Below are 21,075 nucleotides of genomic sequence, written 5' to 3' on the forward strand. Positions count from 1 at the left end.
TCCACTACTCCACAACTATAATTGTCGATGACCACCATTACCCACAACCGTGCCTAGCTTTTAGAGTGTACTTCATCAAACGAATAATTTACAACACCATACTAATTTAGATTTTCTCTAATATTTTGTTAATTTAATAGTACTTTTTATTTTTCATTTTTAGTAATTATTACGTACTAGTTTTTAAATAAAAATAAATTATACCCATTTAGACGCAAAGATCATATTGATTATAGATAATTGATGTGTATATTTAAAGATAGCGTATTGATAATAAGATCTATTTAGACACTTAGCTTTAATAAAAATAAATAGAACCTTAGAATACTTCTTTCGTCTCATTTTATATGATGGACTTTGACTTAGTATGAAGTTTAAGAAACATCTAAATGCTTTTGAAAATTTTGATCAATAAACAAGCTATATATATTTGTGTGATTATAAATTATTCATTAATGATAAAATAAGAAGTTTAGAATTATATTTTTCTTAAATATGGAAATATTTTTAAAAAAAAAATTGACTAAAAAAATATACCACTTGTATTGTAACCAAAGGAGTAGTCAGCATGTGGTACCAATTTCTTTTTCATTTTTACTTTAAGAATCACGTGTCACAATGGTTAGTTATACTTGGCCATCTGCCCCAAAGAAAGAAAAGAAGAAGTACAGTTATGCTTAACTAGCGTCTGACTATAGATTTTGAAAATTTACCTTCAAACATCTGTTTGTACATGAAATTGTCAGATTTTGAAATTTATCTTCAAAATCTTTTCAAGCTCCATGAGTCAGTTTTTAAGAGAAATTTCATTTCCACTCACAAAATTTTAATTTTTTTCCAAATAAAATGCATGTTCATACACAACTTGAAGCTCCAAATATCACAACTTTAAAAACACAAATTTTCAAGTTTCAAGTTTCAAGTTTCAATTTATAAACGGAAAAGGGCCAAAATTACCCCTGAACTTTGGAAAATAGTTCATCAATACTCTTTGTTATACTATAGGGCCGATTATACCCTTACCGTTATACTATGAGATTAATTATACCCTTATGTGTAACGGTTGCCACGTGGCATCATCTCAGACCTTCAAAAAAAAATTTCCCTCAAAATTTTTTTTACACATTGAAATAATCCAACCCGACCCAAAATTATTTTTTTCACCCAAACTAATACGGACCAACCCATTTACCCTAAAAACTATTCCTCCCCCCCCCCCCCCCCCCCCCCCAACCAAACACACACACTCTCTCTATCTCTCTCTCTATCGTCACACTATATCGCCGCCTTCTCCATAGAAACCCTAGGTTTTCATGTCACCAATTCAGTCGATTTAAAGGCTCAAAAAGGTACTGTGTTCATCATCAAATATTGTACATATATGCGTTTATCTGCTGCAGCTGTTGTTATTGTTTCCTTTTTTGTTTTAAATATTTTTCATTTCTGGGTTTGTTTGTTGATTAATATATTCTAATTTCAACTTTTTCGTTAGATTCCTTTTTGTCTTAGTTGTTTTTTGGTCTTTGACGTATTATACCAAAAGTGCAACAGAATCTTATAAACATAGTTTTTCTCTATTTTGCAACCCAATGCCTCGGGTTAGAGTTGGAAAGGTGGCTGTATATTTTGGAGGTTGTAAAAAACTTAAAGTTTGGTCATACTTGCTTATTAGTAAAAATGGTGGACTCACATAGTTACTTTATGCCTCTGTTGTATTGTTATATTTAGTGTTTTCTTTTGGGGTTTTGTTTTTAGTGGTTTTAGGGTTCTTTTGTGGTCCTGATATTAATGGGCGGGGGGGGGGGGGGGGGGGGAGGGAGGGGTATAATGAAAAGGTGATACTGTTTTAGGATTTTTACTTTTAAAAAAATATTCTTTAGGGTTTGGTTTGTAGAATTTTATATTGCTTAGATTGGTTTTGAGTTGTTTATTGCTGGGTTGATTTATGAAAAACAAAATGCTGTTAATGTTGGGGAATTTAGTCAATAAACAATTTCATGTCAAGCGTGTGTTTTGGGATAAACAATTTCATGGTTTTTATACTTTCTCCAGAATTTTATATTGCTTAGTGTGATAAACAATTCTATTTGGTATATGTTTGGTTGTGTGGTGTTTTGTTGTCTTGTTGTCCCTTAGTATTTTTTTATTGTTTCACATTTATGGGAAGTTCATTTATTTATTAGCTTTTTTTTTTTTTTGTTTTTTTCCGAAAAGAACAAAAATATAATTAGGAAAGTAATGTCCAAACGATTTGCCCTATCTGCTTCTTGTTGCCCCATTTTTCTCTTCTGCCTTAGCTGCTCCTTGAGCTGCTCATCACCTGCTCTATCTTCTTCTTGTCATCAGGAGAAAACTTCGAAGCATCTTCTCATCGTTGCTGCGCTGATGGGGTTGCTAATGCTCTCAAGCTCCTTCATTTTGTCCTCGAAATCACAGGTATTTTCCTTGTTTCTTGAATCTTGTACGCATTTGACCATTATAGCTGCTAACATTCTAATTGTTTTCATGTATATGCTGGAATCATGAATTTGACTTCTGAGAAAATTGATCTTCCTTTGATTCTGCAATTCTACCCTTGAACCTTTCAAACTCAGGTATGTCTCCAAAATTTCAAGCCTTCTATTTCGTTCCTCATACGCTGTGTATTTCATTTCTATTACTTGATCTGCACTCTTAAGTATGAAACTTGGGATTTATCGCTGTTTAGAATCTTTCTTAGCTCCACTTCTATCTCATTGAAATGTTCATATACTGTTGTTCCTTTGTCTAAAGCTCTGTTAGCTAATGCATCAGCTAATTGATTTCCTTCGCGTAAAATGTGAGTATATGTTACCTATTTATTAGCTAGCTGCATGGTTCTACATTTATGAAGTGGCCCCCTATTCTTATGCTATTGTGTGTGGTCCCCAAAATTGATTTCTTTTTTCATTTTTGCTAATTGGTATTTGCTCTTATGATTAATGATAACATCTAGAAGATCCTTCATTGTAGGAACTGTTTTGTCATAAAAGTTCCAGTTTGTGTGTTGTCCCCGAAGTAGTTGATATCTTGATATCTTTTTTTCATTGTTATATCTTTTTTTCATTGTTATACTATTGTGTGTTGGTTTCAGTTTGTGGTCCCTTATTTTAACTAATTTACTATTTGCTTTTCTGTTTTGCTAAATGGTATTTTGTCTACTCATTTACATTAACTACTTTATTTACTAATTAATTGCAAGTTATTAAGATGATAAAAGTCTGGCAGGATTTGAAGGTGTTTTCGAAGTTAAACAACGAGCAATTTCACCACAGTGACACTTCTTCATTGAATTACAACTAATTTCGAACATTGTAAACCTTAAATTCAATGAAAATCGCGAAAAGATTGAAGGTGGGGTTAGAGCAACTAAGATAACTACACAAAATTCAACATGCATTAACGTTGGGCAAAACCCCAGATTTCAAAAAAAAATAAAAAATCAACATACATTAACGTTCAGACCTAACAATCCGCAACAAACCTTTAAAAAGCTGAAAATACAAGAGTCTAATAGCAGATAAATGAAGATTATGGAGTTTGTAAAGAACCTTCTTCCAATAAGAATCTTATGAATAACAACAACAGATAAACACGTATATGTACAATATTTGATGATGAAAACAGTACCTTTTTGAGTCTTTAAATCGACTGAATCAGCGAGATGAAAAACCTAGAGTTCTAATGAAGTTGAAGTCGTCGACGATAGAGAGAGAGAGAGAGTGTGTTTGGGGGGGGGGGGGGGGGGGGGGAATAGTTTTTAGGGTAAATGGGTTGGTCCGTATTAGTTTGGGTGGAAAAATAATTTTGAGTCGGGTTGGGTTATTTTAATGGGTAAAAAGAATTTTGAGGGGAATTTTTTTTTTAAGGTCTGGGATGATGCCACGTGGCAACCGTTACACATAAGTGTATAATTAATCTCATAGTATAACGGTAAGGGTATAATTGGCCCTATAGTATAACGAAGGGTATGAATAAACTATTTTTCAAAGTTCAAGGGTAATTTTAGCCCTTTTCCGATTTATAAATCTATGGCTAAACGGCGGCCGAGAAGAGTGAGAGAGTCTAGGGCTTCAAAGAATAGTCAGTGTACTATCTACCTAATAGAACTTAATATGTTCTACAACAGGCATTTATTAATTGTAATTTTTTTTTTAATTTGGTGAGTACACCAATTCAATGAATAGTGATATATATTTTAGTTTACACTCTTATTATTAAAGCATAGTTAATTTAATATACATATTGATTTTTGATTTAATGATGACAGAGTCGTATAATTTGGTGAAAAAAATAATCGGTTACAGTAAGTTTTACCTTTATTAGTACCCTTAAATTGTAAATATTCGTTGGAAGCTCACAAAGGTCATTGCTAAACATATTTGTAAAATTAGTACTCCTATAAACGAGCGGCGCAGATGTAAGGACATTTGAATAATTGAAACAGATGTTAAAGTTAACGGTGCTCAGACACGATTTCTCAAAATTGATGAACAAATGAGTCACCTAATATTAAGGACTATTGCAGTAAAGTAGCTATCAAGTCCCAAAATGGTCCAACTCTCGTACTGTATGGACCATTTTGGTTAATTTCTCAAGAATATCTGTTAATTTGGAAAGATGCTCTCAAGGAAATGGAGTTTTTTCTCCTGACAACTTCAAGTTGTATAACTTAAGATATATATTAAGATATTATTTAATCTTTTTTAAAGTACCAAAAAAAAAAATGTTCCGCAAATCCAATACAGGTGATATTTCAAACTTTTATGTGCCATCACTAGTGAACTTCTAGTAAGAAACCATATTGCTAAATCGATTTAAATTAATCAAATTTTGGTTATATATATATATACACACATAAATACACATACACTTATATCTGTATTATGTCATAAATATTCATTCTTCAGGACTAGTGCGGTACATAGAAATAATTGAACATGCTCCAACGTTCCGGGAGCTATTCCTGTATCCACAAATGCAACTTGTACCTGATATGGGCCATTGAGAATTTGAGACCCTCCAAATTTATTTTGGTGTTTACTTCAAGGTCTTACATATCACGTGCATTATTCAGAAATATTCACATCTATATTTTGAGTACGTACATGGGCACACTGGGTCTATTGTATTTCCAACGTTCAAGTAGCTATTCCTATATCCACAAATGCAACTTGTACATGATATGGGCCATTGAGAATTTGAGACCCTCCAATTTATTTTGGTATTTACTTCAAGGTCTTATATGTCACGTGCATTATTCAGAAATATTCACATATATATTTTGGGTACGTACGTAGGTACACTGGATCTATTGTGTGGCATTAAATTATACGTAATGGCATCTTTCTCGCAATATGATTAATGTGTGATTAAGAAAATGCAAGCTTGATTTGTGTACCTATTTATCTACACTGTACGTGTGTTAAGAATACTTCTCTAAGTATTATTAGTAGTATAGATTGTATAGTACTACAACTTTTAGCATTAGTTTTGTGACGGACAAGTTTATCACAATCTCGTGACAATATTCACCAAGTGCAATGCCAGTTTGCTGTGAGATTTATGAATGAGTTGGTAAGTCACGGTTACATTTTCATTAGTAACAACAACTATTATCACCACCAATCATAGTCACACCATCACACCAACCACGACCAACACCAAGCCAGCAAAAGGATCTAGGGTACCGAGTGCGTGTTCTCAGAAACCCAGTAACTTTTGTGCAAATCCTTATTTATATTGACAAGCTATTAAATATATAAGAATTGTCAGTTGTGAAGCCAATAACAAAGCAGACTTTTGTTCAACGGCAGTAATGGAACCTGCTTAATTAAGCTTAGCTGACCTTGTGGATGGGGGTTCAATTCCCTTCAAGTCCTTGATCCGCCTCTGCACCAACCGCCTCTTACACTAATTGTTATCACCACCATCACCAATCTCTACTTCAAATCACCCACTAACTATTTTTACTATTCACCCTCACCATCAACCACCTTCAACACTAGCCTTCTCCAACCAGTGGCGGACGCAGAATTTAAGGGTCGTGGGTGCCTCATTAAAATTAATGAACATAAAACCTGAGTGGAGAAAGTTCCGCCTGGAAATCAAAGCACCCAATTGTGATTTTGGTTTCAAGGGTGCTTTTTGAGCTTTTATACGCAATATCAATGATCACTACTGTTAGCTAGCACCATAGTTTGCTTTTAATAGTGTGCTTTATTAAATTAATAATTTTTATAGTACCACGTAAATTTAAAAAATTCTAAAATTTTATAAATATCTTTTGAATTTTATATTTTTTAAATATAAATGCTAAGAAACAAACAATACTTGATTATTTCATGTTCAAAATAGTTTGAAATAAAATCCCAATATTCATGTATCTATATTCCAATTCAAAAATCTTAATTTTGATAAAAAAAAAAACGAGACCTTAGTTTTAGGTAAAGTAACGAGTTTAACTTTTATATACCGATAATTTAATTTCTTTTTACACTCAGATACCTAGCTAATAGATAGCTACATGAAATTGTCGTTAAAAAGTAAGATAATTAACATGAAATATAAGACATATTACCTGCGATATAGCACGTTACGGTAAAAAACAATTTACACCATCATAACATATAAGTTAAATTTATGAGTACTTAACAGCTTTATCTCATGTAACTCTCGCCCATTCACCCTTTCTTTTTATTGTTTTGGCATTAAAAGATGCATGACATTTTATTACTGAAAAGTTTTAGCCGTGGACACATAACATTAAATTCTCTGAAAATTTTCGTTGAGCTCTTCATAAGCAGGGTCATCATTTGAAAGTTTCAATATAGAAAATGTTGAATAATGGAGACGTGACATTAAGGGCCTCTTTGGAAAGCCACCCAGGTAATTGGAATTGGGTGTAATTGGGTGTAATTACACAGTTTGGCCTGTTTGTTTGATCAAGTAATTACACAGTTAGGTGAGAATTGGGTGTAATTGACAGGGTGTAATTACACTCTCCAATTCTCAAGGGGAGGCTGAGAATTGGGTGTAATTACACCCTGTAATTACAGAGTTACTTTTTAGTTTGTTTATTTTTTTACTTTAATTTTCTGTTGGTTCATAATGGCTTATTTACCTTCATTGTTTTCATTTTCATAGTTATTTATAGCAGTTAATTCTCCTTTTACCATGACTTTCTTGCTTTGTTATTCCTTGCTTTCATATTGTTTTCGATACGCTTGATCATATCTAACCTTTTGTCTTGTCTTGTCTTTCTTTCTCTCCTCTCTTGAGCCGAGGGTCTTTCGGAAACAGCCGCCCTACCTTTCAAGGTGGGGTTAGGTCTGCGTACACTCTACCCTCTCCAGACCCCACATAGTGGGATTATACTGGGCTTGTTGTTGTTGTTGTTGTTGTATTTTTTTACTTTAATTTATTTTTAATTTCTATTATTTTTTTTATTTTTTTTATTTTTAATTTATTTTTTATTTCTATTATTTTTATTTCTTTTTTATTTTTACTTTTTAATTATTTTTATTTTTTAAAATGTATTTTTCTTTTTAAATTATTTATTTTTCATTTTCTTTCTTCTCATTCCCAACCTTTACTTCTTGTGGTTTCATGTAATTGCTCGTATTTTTTTATTTTATTCATTTAGCATAACCGTGTTATTATTCTAATATTTGAAACTACACCCCTTAATATTGGAAAGAATGAATCATTGACAAACTTGACATATAACGAGTGACGTTATTAAAGTAGAATTTCATTGTGAATGAGGTTATAGACTTATATTTTTCCTTTCTTTTGAATTAGTTACTTAAGTTACGTTAGAACTTACTTATGTAATGTTGGAAATTTGACATAAGAGTATTCTATTGAACTTTTTCTTTTGAATTTTGAATTTAGGTTATATTTTCAATTTTAAGTTATTTGCTTTCACATTGCATGTTATTTATTTTTCACTTACCTTTGATGGATTTTTTATGTCAAACATTTGAATAATATTATTTTTGTCAAACATCCAATCCATGACGTTCTCACAAAAAAAGTCTTCTTTTAAGTTTTATAATTAATTAAAATTAAATATTAATTTTAAATATATATATCAATTATTTTTTACAATATTAGTTACAAATATATGATTATTAATTAATATATTTTCAAGAAACAATGTGTTATTAAATAACTAATTTAATATCATTTATAAAGGCAATATTTTTTAAATATTAATTTTAAATTTTTTATATTTAAATTTTATTTTTAAATTAAACTGATTGTGTAATTACCCTTGTGCAACCAAACAGCACGCTTGTAGTTACACTGTAATTACATTATGACAAACAAACAGGTCATTGTAATTACACTATTGTGTAATTCTACCCTAGTAATTACACTAATTCCAATTACCAGGTGGCTTTCCAAACAGGCCCTAAATAATTCTGATAGATCTAGTTCACATTATTTTAGAGACAAGCTCTTGTGAGTTTTGACTGATATAGACATTTTAACTGCACAGGTCAGCAAAAAATATTAGGAGCCCGTTTGGATTGGCTTATAAATTGCTTATAAGTTGTTTTCAGCTTTTTGAGTGTTTGGCTGGTCAGCTTAAAATCATTTTGTGCTTAAAATAAGCTCAAAAAAATAATTGGGCCCATTTGACTTAGCTTATCTAAACCAGCTTATAAGCTAAAAAAAATAAGTTAGACTACCCCAACTTATTTTTTTTAGCTTATAAGTTGTTTTCAGCTTATAGGCATAAGTCCATCCAAACAGGCTCTAGGTAATTTAGTTTAGTTTTGACATATCTTTATTTTTTTTTTAAATAAAGCTAAGATTTGTTTTTCTGAAAAATTGTATCCTTTAATTTTAATCAGCTTTCCTCACTCCACACAATAATCTCACATTTCGCGTTTGACATTCATGTTTTTTAATAACAGATACTCCTATATTTTGGATTTAAAAGGTATACTAATGGAAATAAATTATTGGCATGTTCAAAAACGTAAAAAGAAATAGGGTTAAGTTCCAAATAGTAAATAAATAAGTTAAGTTTTCCCAATTCCTTACAACTGTTTTATCAAATATGAATGTAGCCTAATTTAGTAAGATTCTATTATTAGTTAGTTACGAATTTAAAGTTCTAGATACTGGATAAAATCTTCAACATTATAATTTTATCCAAGTTTTAGTATACTCGTTATCTTTTAAAATAAATACTTTACTTTAATTTATAAACTCTTATTCTATTTTTGAAAACCAAACCGATGAGGTAATCTAAAAAAATATAAGCCTATTAAAATACGATCCAATAATAACCTACACATTTTCCATTTTTTTTGCACGGATTGCCCTTCTTTTGGGGTGGTCTTTAAATTTTGCCCCTCATATTTGTGTTCTTTAAGTTTTGCCCTTCGCTTGGATACCTGAGGTTCTGGGTTCGAACCCCCGCTCAGGCATAAAATAAAAAAATAATTTCGCAAGGCAAGGCTGGGGGAGTGTATGCCGGATCCGGCATACAATCCTTAAGGAAAAACTAAAGTTATGCCGGAGGGGGCAGACTTTGCTTTGAGACATATATTTTATTTTATTTACTTTTCAAGGCAAACTTTTAATTATGCCTTAGGGAAAAGTTTCGCCTTATGGGGTATACTTTTAGTTATGCCTTAACTAAAAGTGTGCCCCATAAAATATAACTAAAAGTATGCCCCATAAGGCGGAACTTTTCATTAAGGCAACACTAAAAGTTTGCCTTAAGGAAAAATTCTGCCTTATGAGACATACTTTTGGTTATTCTTAATTAAAAGTCTGCCTCATAAGGCATAGTTCCTTATGCAAAAGTTTTACCCCATAAGGCATAACTAAAACTATGCCTTGAGGAAAAGTTATGCCCCCTCCGGCATAACATTTAGATTCATGCTTTTAAAATAATATAAATATAGATAGAGAGTAAATACTTTTCTATTTGCGGTTTGGCTTAATTTTAGTTTGTTCCCTTTCTGAAAATTTGCGGCTTGCTTGTCTAAAAATTGCCTTTTACCAGACAAAAGATCACTCAAATAAGAGGCCCTTTTTTTCGGGGTAAAATTCACAAATAACTAGTCACTTGTTAATCTTTGTAATTTAAAAAATAGTTACTATTATGGAGTTTAAAATTCTATCGTGCAGGACATTGACATGGATTTCACCCGTGAAATTAGAAGACAGTGACTTTAAATATACTATAATTAAAGTGCACAAATCTACTACCATAGCATCAAATTTCAATGCAAAATGAAAAAAAAAAACATTTATCTCCTTTTTGGAGTTGAATTACATAATTTGTCGAATTGTGGCTTTATTGTTCATAGTTTTTTTTTTTTTATTGTTTTTTATTGTTCATAGTTAAGAGTGAAAAAGATAGTATATATTATATAATGCCAAATACTTAATAGTGACAAATGATATATTATTGAGCTTTTTATAAGCTTATACTCCCTTTGTTTCAATTTGTTTGAACCTATTTCCTTTTTAATCCGTGTCAAAATGAATGACCTCTTTTCTAATTTAGAAATAAATTCACTTTATGAATGATTTACAGCCACACAAATTTTCAAAGCTTATTTTGAACCACAAGTTTCAAAAGTCTTCCCTCTTTCTTAAATATCGTGCTCGGTCAAATGGATTCATATAAATTGAAACGTAGCAAGTATTGTTTAATTACTAGATGTATATAAGTTAAAAAAAGTTGTATATAAACTTGATCTCATTGTATGGCACTTTTTGGTTTTTAATACAAATAATCTCTTGCTAGCAATTTTTCTGTGTTGTGGATGTTGAGGGAGCTAGGAACTTTTTTGGTCTATTCCATTATGTGAACTTTAAATGACTATACAATGTTAAAAAGAAATACATGGCATTAATATATTACATCCAAAAACTGATCAAATCGACTTAATGATGAACCATTTAGTTTTAATGACAATTTTAAGTCTTTATTAAAGTTAACGACGGAGAGAAGATGTAACAAATGTTAATGATAAACCATAACATATTACTCCTAGCTGTAAGGGTAGATCAATATTTTGAGGGTTGACACATAATTATTTATTTAAGTAAGCTCTTGCTAGCATTTTTTTTTTTTTTCTTGAGTGTTGTGGATGTTCTCAGGAGAGCTAGGACTTTTTGGTATATTCTATTATTGGGCTTTTCGTTTTGGGCTAGGAAGGCATAAGGTAAGCTAGATCCATTTGGCATAGTTTAGTTTCATTTTTTTGCGCCGATTGTCCTTCAAAGGCACTTGTCTTTAAGTTTTGTCCCTCAAATTGTTAGTCTTTAATTTTTGGCCTTCTCCTAAAAGCCTATGGGTTCCAAGTTTGAACCCCCTTTCAGTTAAAAATTTAAAACAAATTCGCAAGGCAGAATTTTGGATTCGGAAGCCAGAGTATTGAATTAAGGTAGAGTTTGCTACCTTAAGGCAAACTCTGCCTCAAGGAAGAGTTTTACCTGCCTTAAGGTAGAGTTTTGCAGACAAATTTTGCCTTGCAAATCCAAACTCTGTCTTGCGATTTTTTTTTTAATGTTTTACTGAGCGGTGGTTTGAACGCGGAGCTCATAGGTTTTTAGGCAAAGGACAAAAATTAAAGACCAACAATTTGAGGCGCAAAAATTAAAGACCACCCCCGAATAAGGTAATCGTGCAAATTGCACACTTAGTTTTATTTTTAGCATAGATATATGGGCTTGTTATTTCTGAATCACTAGCGAACATAATCAAACATATATTTCAGCCAACTTTTATTCCTTAAAAATGAAACAAATTTTGTCTATTCAGGCCAGAGTTAGAGGGAGAAAAGGGGAAAAATTACATTCTAATATCTTTGGATCTATTTACAAAATAGACAGCAAAATGTATAGGTTTATACCTCAATATACATATATTATACGTATAATATATATACAATATACATATCAGAGTATAGGTTTTGTACATTTGGGTTGTTGTCCGTAATTAAGTTTGGCTGAAGGTAAATATGCGTAAGTTTTTTGAGAAAAAGGTTTAGTTGAAACACTGTCGTGACAGGTATTATAAAATATAAAGGGAGAAGGGCACCGTTGTAAGATTATTCTTATGTAATCAACCGCTTGGTTCTTGAAAATAAAAGAAATTCTCATCATATTTTGAAGCTGGTTAAGGCACTTTATCTGCAAGTTACGAATTACCAAAGGAGATAGTATGCAACAACGACTTACAATTAATCGAAAGTGAGCTTTAAGCCTGATGTGTCAACTTGTCGAAATTTTGGGTGTGAAGATCCCTAATATCTTTTCGCAGGACTCATCAATTTAAAAAGGAAAAGATGAAGGATCGAAGTGGCAATATAGTGAAATTCAGTACAAGCAAAATTAGATAGCATACGGAACATGATGAGACTCATACGTTCTAATTCAGGGAAAATAACCCTCTATGACTATTTAGGAAAATTAATTACCCGAAATGGCCCATGTTTGTAAAATTACACGAAATGGCCCAAGTTGTGCCCCTCACTTCAGGCTGTTGTATATTTGTACCCTCACTACAATTGAAAAAATGTTGTATATTATTGTATACAATTGAATTTTCTTGGATATAAACACCTCTTATACATTATTACACACTTTTATTCAAGGTTGATACATTTGTCTACTCCAGGTGTATAAAGTTGTATATTATGAAAAAGTGCCTATGCGGGGTGTAATTTAAAAATATGGCTACGCAAATGTAGTTTTGTATGCTTGAATTGAGTTGAGTTAAATGGATTGGATGAGTAAAATATATTATTAAAAAATAGAATTTTATATGAAACAGCATGCCAACTAGGAGAGAAGGAAGTTTTGTGTGTTTAGTAGATTTTGAAGAAAATAGTAAAAGTTGAGTGATATTCAAGTTCTTTAAAAAAAATGATATTAAAAGACAATTCTAAATACATGATTGATCTTTTTGGGAATTTACTCTAAATAGATTAGATCCGTTCAACGGCTAAAAATAGAAAAGAAAGGGCTTTGAAAAGCTCATGTGAATTAATGGGGTCGATTTGGTTGATTGTTTGGAGCTGAGTTATGCAGGTATTAATCCTGCATAATACTAAGTTTGATAGCTGGTTAGGAGGTAAGTTATTCATGTAAAAAAAATATGGTGTTTGATTTACAATTTAGAAACCTCTTAACTAATATATGTACAAGTTATGAGGGAATCAATGTATTATTTTATGCAATATAGAAGACGAAATAATACATGAATAACTAATAAACAAATAGCTAAACCCTGCATAACTAATCCCTACATAAAATAATACATAGATTTCCGTGTAACTAATCTCTGTATTACAAATATCTGTATAACTCTAACTAGCTACCTAACGGCCCCCGTCAATATTTTGCTAATGAAGTAAATACTTATTCTTCTCTAATTAGAGGTTTTAAATTCAAACATTAAAAATGTATTCTCTTTTGATATAAAGCATTTTACTTTTAAGATAAATTTTTTTGGCTCGAATTCAAATTACTCCGATCCAAACATAAATATCGAATATCCAGAGGAAATGAACAACAAATCCTAGCACCAATATGTTCTTGAATATAAGAACTCAGATTCTCTTTATTGGTGGACCCCACACTTCTTAAGTAGGTCCCATATCTGATTATACACGTTTCAATGTGTGTGGTTTAAATTTTAGTAAATCTTGTAATAATACTAATAAGGCAAACTTACTCAAATGACTACCTTATTGTAGCTTCCTACTATTTGTAGCTATCCTTTTAAATATTACCATTTGTAGCTACATTTTAGCAAAATAGTGTATGTTTTCACGTGTATTTGTTGCCAACAAATACATGAAAACAGGGTAAAAAAAAAAGGATCCTTGATTTTAGCCTTTAACGGTGGAGCTATTAAATTAGATAATAAATATATATTTTTTGATGGATTTTAGTGATTTTTTTTTTTTTTTGCTTTGATGTATTTTAGTTTTTTTTTTTTTTTTGCTTTGATGTATTTCAGTGATTTTTTTTTTTTTTTTTTGCTATAATGTATTTCAGTGTCTTTTTTTTTTAAGTATTTCAGTGATTGTTTTTTATATATTGTACTGATTTTTTTTGATGTATTTCAATGGCTTTTTTTGATGTACTTCTTTGATGTATTTCAAATACATTGTGTACATTCCAACTACATATGAAGCCAAATATATTCAAATTTTCATATATTTGAATGGATTTCAACAAATACATTCAGATACAAAAACAAAAATTAACAAAATACACTAAGAAATACACTAAAAAAATACAAAGACAAATACATTCAAAAACAGTGTATTTGTGAGATGTAGATTTTTAAATGTATTTGTATTTGGCTTTTAACAAATACACACGGTTAGATCTGAGACACTACCACCACCAAAAATCCTAATCTCTCCACCACCACCAAAATCCTAATCTGAGACACCACCACCACCAAAAACCCAAATCTGACACACCACCACCACAAAAAAACCTTAACCTTTCCACCACCAACAAAACCCTAATCTCTCCACCTCCATGTCATCTTCTCCTCCGCCATCTCATAATCAGTGTCATTGCCGCCGCCACCACCAACAAATACACACGGCCAGATCTATGCCATCGCCTCACCGGATAGAGTGAAAAGAGAGAGAGGGGTGAGCACAGAAGGAGAGGGAGAGGGAGAAGAGAGAGAGGGGCGGCGGAGAGAGAGAGGGGTGAGCACAGAGGGAGGGGGAGAAGAGAAGAGAGGCGGCGCGACCATGGTGGTGGTGGTTGAGAGAAGGGGAGAGAGATGTTTTAGGGTTTTGAGAAATGGGTAGTGATTAGGAAAAAAGAAAGATATATGTGTTTGGGTATGTATTTTTGATATAGCTACCATTTGTAATTTAGAAAAGTTAATTAGATACTAAATATAATTAAATAAAAGGGTAGTTAATATTAATAATTAGGTCTTAAAATTCCTACTAATAAAGCACTTCAAGGCAATTTATGGACCCCGACCTTATCCCTAAAAACATCACTCTTTTTGAATCCATTTATATTTTAATGTTAGTATAATTTCAAGAGTCAAATAATTAATTTCTTGATCATAATTTTTTTTAAAAATTATTCTATTTCGTCTCAATTTATATGAGTATTTTAATTGTGCACTGAATTTATATGAATAATTTTAAAAATAACGTATCTTCTAAAATATATCATAAGAATTTCTGTGATATAAATTATCTCATTATAGTTACAAATATAAGTTTAAAATTTAATTATTTCTAAATATTGAAAGTTGTTGACACTGGTATTGGCACTACAATCAGTACACCATAGGTTATATCCAACTAATACTAGATATCATTCTTTTTCTGACCAAATTAAAAGATAAACATCACGTAGTTGAGATAAAATATTTTTTAATTTGCAGTACTTTTATCTGATTACCAATTATAAATATTTTATTTGAAAAAGAGTACAAAAGTAATGTTCAAATTGATATAGACATTAGTAAGTTTGATTCTCATACTTAGTACTTTCTTTAATTCTTTTCAATACGGTATAAAAAAGGAAAAGAAAAAGCAAGAAATTGTAACGTAATTTTCTATAGTAGGAGCTATTTTCTCCGTTTCATTTTATGTGAACCTTATTGGAATACGAGGGTCAAAACTTTATAACTTTGATCGTAAATTTTGACATAAATTTTTCAAGTTTGTAAAAATAAAATTTATATTTTTAGAAAATACATAAAAAATACTATAGGTTATGATAATTTATAATTCAAACAATTTAGAAAAAATATAAGAGAAGCGTGGTCAAAGAACCACCTCGTAGACTCCCCAAATAATAATAGGTTCACATAAACTGAAACGGAGGATTATTTTTTTTCCTTTTTTGCTAAACCCTAACTGTTACTTGAATAACTTTTATTCTTTTCCCATATTTATACATATCTAGAGTTTTTTACAGTGGATTCACCTTAATTTTTTTCTTTTACACAAGTGTCATGATCTCACATGACAAATCTCACTGCTCAACATATATTGGTTGCTGCACAACAACCGGAAATACAAATCTATATAGAGAAAAGGCCATAAATAGTCCCTTATCTATGGGAGTAGGTCTAAAATGGTCCCTTAACTATACACTTACCGATTTTAGTCCTTTAACTATCCAAAAACTTATCAAATTTGGTCTCCGTCTATTTTTTTATACAAACAGCGTATAAACTCATAAACCTTCGTGAAATTAATCGTTAAACCATTCCTCAGACCTATATTTCTCTCTCCTTGCTTCTTTTTCCTCAAGTTCCTCTTGTTTAAAAAAAAAAAGAGCATTCTGGCACTGGTGTCGCTCTCTAGTCTCTAAATTCGAAAAGACAAACTCAGGCACAAAATTTATGTAACCATTCTTCTCAAACACTACTAAAAACTGGTAAAAACCAATGGAAAAAATCGACGGATTCCGTCGGTTTTTTCAATAATTTTTTTAAATCTTTTTTTTTAAGAAAACCGACGGACTATGTCGATTATTTTTTGCACAAAAATGCGCGAAAAAATATAATTATTTTCTAAAATAAACCAATGGAGTCCGTTGATTTTTTATTTTTTATTATAAAAAAACGGACGGAGACGAACTCCGTCGATTTTTAGAGCGAAAAACAGTAAAAATTAAATCAATGTAAGTATATGAACAAAACATATCAGTGTTCTAGTGGTATAGCCTTTAATGCCAAGGAACATACCCGGGTTCGATTCCAAGTTCCTACATTTCATTCTTTAATTTTCAAAAAATCAAAAACCGACGTGAGACCGTCGGTTTTTTTAAAAAAAAAAATTGTTTTTTTTAACAAAACCGATGTACTAGTTTGGTTTTAACCGATGCAGTCTGTCGGTTACGAAACGCGAGAGAGAACTTGAGGAAAAAAGTTGAGGTTAAAGAATGAACTTGAGGAAAAAAAAAGTAGGGAGAGAGAAATATAGGTCTAAGTAATGGTTTAATGATTAATCTCATGAAGGTTTATGAGTTTGTACACTGTTTGTATAAAAAAAATAGACGGAGACCAAATTTGATAAGTTTTTGAATAGTTAAAGGACTAAAATCGGTAAGTGTATAGTTAAGGGATCATTTTAAACCTACTCCCATAGATAAGGGACTATTTATGGCCTTTTCTCAATCTATATATGTGCCCAGTAGCTTGGTATGCTGGACAAATATAAATAGTTTTGAGATAAAAATATAGTATTGTCTTATCTTTTGTTTGGTTACTAATCTTGGGTAAATTATATCAGGATTAAAAATAGTGTCGAGATAAACTATTCCTTTAGCTAGTAAAATGATAGTTTCCAGATTAGTTATCCCTCAATAAAATAATGAAAATGACAAAAATACCCTGAGGTCCCTCAAACATGAGGGCATTTTCGTAAACAAACATCTTCTTTTTAGATATTATGCAATGCATGTTATTTTTAATAAAACAAACCAAACAATCAATAAGAAATAATACCAAGATAACTAATCCGAGCATAATTAATCTCTGTATCACTAATTCCAACATAATTAAAACTCCCTTCGGATTAAAAAAGTGTCCACTTAGCCTTTTCTTCTTGGGTAAAAAAAATGTTCACTTATCAAATTAAGAAAGAATTAACCTTGTTTTTTAAGATTTGCCCTTATTAAGTGTTATATGATTAAATTCAATACCTATTTAATTAGGAATAATTCAAATTATCTATTTTTATTTAAAAATTAATATTTTTTTAAGAAATGTGCAAATCCTCAAACCAAATGACCGACGAAATGACAGCCTGAGAAAATGACATGCATCAATCCCTTACTGGCATGGTTTTTAGGACCATATATTTCTAACCAATAATACCATAAGACAAAATATGAAGGATTGAAAAGGACGCACGTTTAGTCGCTGATCTAATTTGTGCAACACATTGTAGTCCCATTTCCTTGATGCTATTTTATATTTGGTTAGAAGACTTAGCTTCCATTTACTTTTACTCGATAGAGGTATGAATTATTCATATTTTAATCCGTTAAGTATATCTATATCCTTGCTTTTATAATTGCTTTTCGGTCTTATAATAAGTTTTGAATTATTGGGTTGCTCAGATGGTAAGCCTTCTCTATCTCCAATCCGAAGATTGTGGGTTTGAGTTATCAAGAAAGTAAAAAGACAGAGCTAGAAAGGATCAAAATAATTATTCAAACATCGTACAAAATATTAAAATTAATAAAATATTTATTTGAAAATTCTTGTAAAAATTACTTTTTACCACTAACCTCAACCACCTCTAATATCAACCATGCCATCCTATAGCCGCCATCACCACCAATTATTTAACGTATTACCACCAACCATCTTCATTATCGGCCACCGCGATCAACTTTTTCTACCATCAGTTGTCACCATTACTAATTATATTAAACCACCTTTACCAGTAACCTCCATGACCAGTAATCACAAACTATCATCTTTACTTTCAGTCTGCCCGGTACTATCACCGATTATTACTGTACAACCATCATCTCTAGCCATCACTACAACACCAAGCCACAGTGCACGACTACCATTATCAGTTACCGCCATCATCCATGACCAACACCAACTACTACGTACTCCACAACTATAATTGTCGACGTCTACCATTACCCACGACTGTGCCTAGCTTTTAGAGTGTGCTTCATCAACCGAATAATTTACAACACCATACTAATTCAAATTTTCTAATATTTTGTTGATACAATACTTTGTAATTACTAGTTTTTAAATAAAACTAAATTATACACATGTAGATGCTAAGAAATAAACAACATTAATTTAGATATTCGATGCGTAGATTTAAAGACAACGTGTTAGCAATAAGATTTATTTAAGACATTTAACTTTAATAAAAATAAGCGAAACCTTAGAAATACTTCCTTCGATCCTCCCATTTTATATGATGCACTTTGACTGTGCATGAAGTTTAAGAAACGTGAAAAGACTTCTGAAAATTGTGATATATAAACAAGCCATAGATATTTATGTGATTATAAATCATTTCAATAAGAATAAAATGAGAAGTTTAGAATTATATTTTTCTTAAACATAGAAATATTTTTATAAAAAAAAAAACTGACTAAAAAAATTATACCACCTATCTTGTAACCTAAGGAGTAGTTAGCATGTGGTACCAATTTGCTTTTATGTTTTTTGCTTTTTTTACTTTAAGAATCACGTGTCACAATGGTTAGTTAAATATCCCAAAGAAAGAAAAGAAGTACAGTTATATTTAAGGCTTAATGCGTACGCAACCCCCTAAACTTTCATCTTTTCTTTCATTTTGGCACCTCAACTAAGTGTTGTTCCTATTGAACCCCTGAATTCGTCCTCAAGTGTGTCTATCAAACATAATCCGACTTAAATAACATTTTTCAAATAGTAGATATGAACCCATTTCTTTGACTATCTAAGCATACTATTACAAAACTAGCCATCTGGTCAATGAACCATCTTGAACCCAAATTCCATATATTTTTCTTCATATCCAGAAACTTCAAACAAGACTGTCTTCTGTAAAGTGTAAACCCCATGTAGTTTCTATAACTAAATCAGATACCCCGCAACAAAATCTTTAGAACATTTTCAATTATTTGACTACCTAAGTGCAACAAAACAGTAACACCTATTAGAAATCAATTCAATCAATGATCAACCAAAAAACTGTGGCATATGAACTGGAAGTTGGTAATTAAGTAAGAAAATGACACTAATGAAACTAACTAGATATATGCTCACGCATACAAAGAATAATTCTATCCTATTGCAAAGTTTGCAAGTCAAATTGTGTTTGATAGACACATTTGAGGATGAGTTCTGAAGTTCAATAGGAACAACGCTTAGTTGAATGTCAAAATGAAAAAAAGGTGCAAGTTTAGGAGGCTGCATATGCATTAAGCCTATATTTAAATTGAAGAGTTAGAATCTAGATCTTCAAAGAATAGTAGTGTATATCTATCTCTCAAAATTGATGAACCAAACCAAATGAGTCACCTAATATTAAGGACTATTGCAGTAAAGTAGCTATATCAAGTGCCAAAATGGTCCAACTCTCGTGCTTTAAGGACCATTTTGGTTAATTTGGGAAGACGCGCTCAAGGAAATGGAATTTTTTGTCTTGACAGCTTCAAGTTGTATAACTTACGAAAGATATATATTAAGATATTTTTTTAATCTTTTTTAATGTACCGCAAATCTAATACAGTTGATATTTCAAACTTTAAAATATGTGCCGTCACTAGTGAACTTCAAGTAAGAAACCACATTGCTAAATCGATTTAAATTAACCAAATTTTGGTTAAATATATATACAAATATATCTGTATTATGTCAATGTATTCATTCTTCAGGACCAGCGAGGTACATAGAAATCAGTGCCAGCCGGAGGGTAAGGCCTCTAAGGCCCCTATTTTCTAATTATAGTAGTATGTCTATATGTTACTAGATGGTCTATGCCCGTGCGAAGTACCTTTCCCTCTGCGCGTAAGAACGAGAGTTTAGAGTGCCATACAAAGAACCTTAGATAAGGGGATTCCTCCCATTGACTGAAGTTCAGAGTCAACCTTCCACACAAGGCAATCTTCTGATAAAGGGGAAGAGGCAGAGCACAACCGATTCTGTGGCACAAGATGTGCTGGTATTGCAAAGGCAGAAATGAGTTCACAACGTTCGAATAAGCTACTCGACCGACCGACTCTTGGTCCATGGAGTCCCAAGAAGGTAAGAACTCCAACTTGTCCGATGCTTCTTGTCACGAAATCCCCCGCTCTTCGGGGGTGCCCTCAGCGTCGAGGAACATGTACTAGGGTGTATGTGCGACTCGTTTAGATCATGAGCTGGCACAAAAGAGTACATCTGAGGCGGGATCTCATCCAACTCCTTTGACTAGCTTTTCTTACGCAGCTATAAGTCAAGTGGAGATCCTCTATTTTCACGAAGCTTTCCCAACGTGATAATATATATATATATATATATATATATATATATATATACTATGTTCAAAATACGATTAATAT

Source organism: Lycium barbarum, chromosome 11 (assembly GCF_019175385.1).
Source record: "Lycium barbarum isolate Lr01 chromosome 11, ASM1917538v2, whole genome shotgun sequence".
Classification (NCBI taxonomy): Eukaryota; Viridiplantae; Streptophyta; class Magnoliopsida; order Solanales; family Solanaceae; genus Lycium; species Lycium barbarum.